Source organism: Rhincodon typus, unplaced genomic scaffold, assembly GCF_021869965.1.
Source record: "Rhincodon typus isolate 14 unplaced genomic scaffold, sRhiTyp1.1 hic_rhity00000057, whole genome shotgun sequence".
Taxonomy (NCBI): Eukaryota; Metazoa; Chordata; class Chondrichthyes; order Orectolobiformes; family Rhincodontidae; genus Rhincodon; species Rhincodon typus.
The window spans coordinates 173,612-174,897 of NW_025965695.1; the positions used below are offsets into that span (position 1 = coordinate 173,612).

At 44.2% G+C, this 1,286-nt stretch overlaps 1 non-coding gene across 1 annotated transcript; it reads right to left on the minus strand.

Annotated features, from left to right (window-relative positions):
* Window positions 1-882: 882 nt before the first annotated feature.
* Window positions 883-954, minus strand: trnat-cgu. Its single transcript has one exon. It is a non-coding gene; the product is annotated as a tRNA-Thr (tRNA).
* Between the last annotated feature and the right edge of the window lie 332 nt (window positions 955-1,286).

Consider the following 1,286-nt stretch of genomic DNA (forward strand, 5'->3'; position numbering starts at 1 on the left):
GATGGTATGTCACCGCCTCTAAGCATTGTGCTGTAGCGAGGCAAATATTTAGCTGTTCAGCAGAATTACAGACAGGAAATTCATTTTTCCAACATGATGGGAGTCTTTACGTAACAGAGGTTATGTAAGTAATCCTTTCACATGTATAATCATACTCCATCTTGTGTCTCCTGAGCACTTTATCTGTCATTGTACATGCACTGAAGATGCTTTCATAGAATCCCTACAGTGTAGAAACAGGCCCTATGGCCCAACAAGTCCACACCAAACCTCAGAGCATCCCACCAAGACCCATTCCCCTGTAACCCACCGATTGTACACATCCCTGAACACTATGGGCAATTTAGCATGGACAATTTACCTAACCTGCACATCTTCGGACTGTGGGAGGAAACCGGAGCACCCGGAGGAAACCCACGGAGACACCGGGAGAATGTGCACACTCCACACAGACAGTCGCCCGAGGGTGGAATCGAACCCAGGTGAGGCAGCAGTGCTAACCACTGAGCTCCCATGCCGTCCTTTGTTTCTTCTGCGTGTCTATTTGCCTGACTCTTACCTTCTGGGTGGTATGACGTAGTGGAGCTAGAGTCAGGCTGCAAATACGTGTGCTCATCTTCAAAAGTGAAGGAAAACAGGCAAAGACAATTGAGCTTTTGTTTCTGAATATTCTGAAATATCTGCTGCACTGAGCCAACTCTTTAGCAAATTTTTCAATTCACATCAGTCCTAATTTTGATCCGAAGCTATTGCACTTTTCAGGTTTGAAATGCTTGTCTTGGATCCAACCTTTGCTTCTTCAGAGTAAATGCAACTCTAAGAAATAGCGACAAGCCAAATAATGGACTCTTTGGAGCTGAAGTTAGCAACCAGTACACTACTAGGCGCAGGTGGGGTTCGAACCCACGATTTTCGGTTTACGAGACCAACGCCTCCCCACTTGGCCACTGCGCCCTGCTTTGGAAGCTGTTTAAACTGCTTTACTCTATCGGTTTGTTAACTATGAGTGCATTTGTTTGAAATTGTTGGAGAAGTAAGATAAACTGACAAATTACTTGATGTTAAAATACACAACGGGATGATCAAGAGAGAACAGTAAATGATTGAGTTCAGACAAATTTGGAAGTCATTGTAAACGATTTGCGTCAACCCATACAGGAATCAGATTGCAAAAACTGAATGTGAAATTCTTGCTGCAATTGTCTTGGCTTTAATGAGCACACAACTGCAGATCATTGCAGTAACGATTTCCGAGCGCAGAGAAGGAAATACTTGCTTGCGAGGTC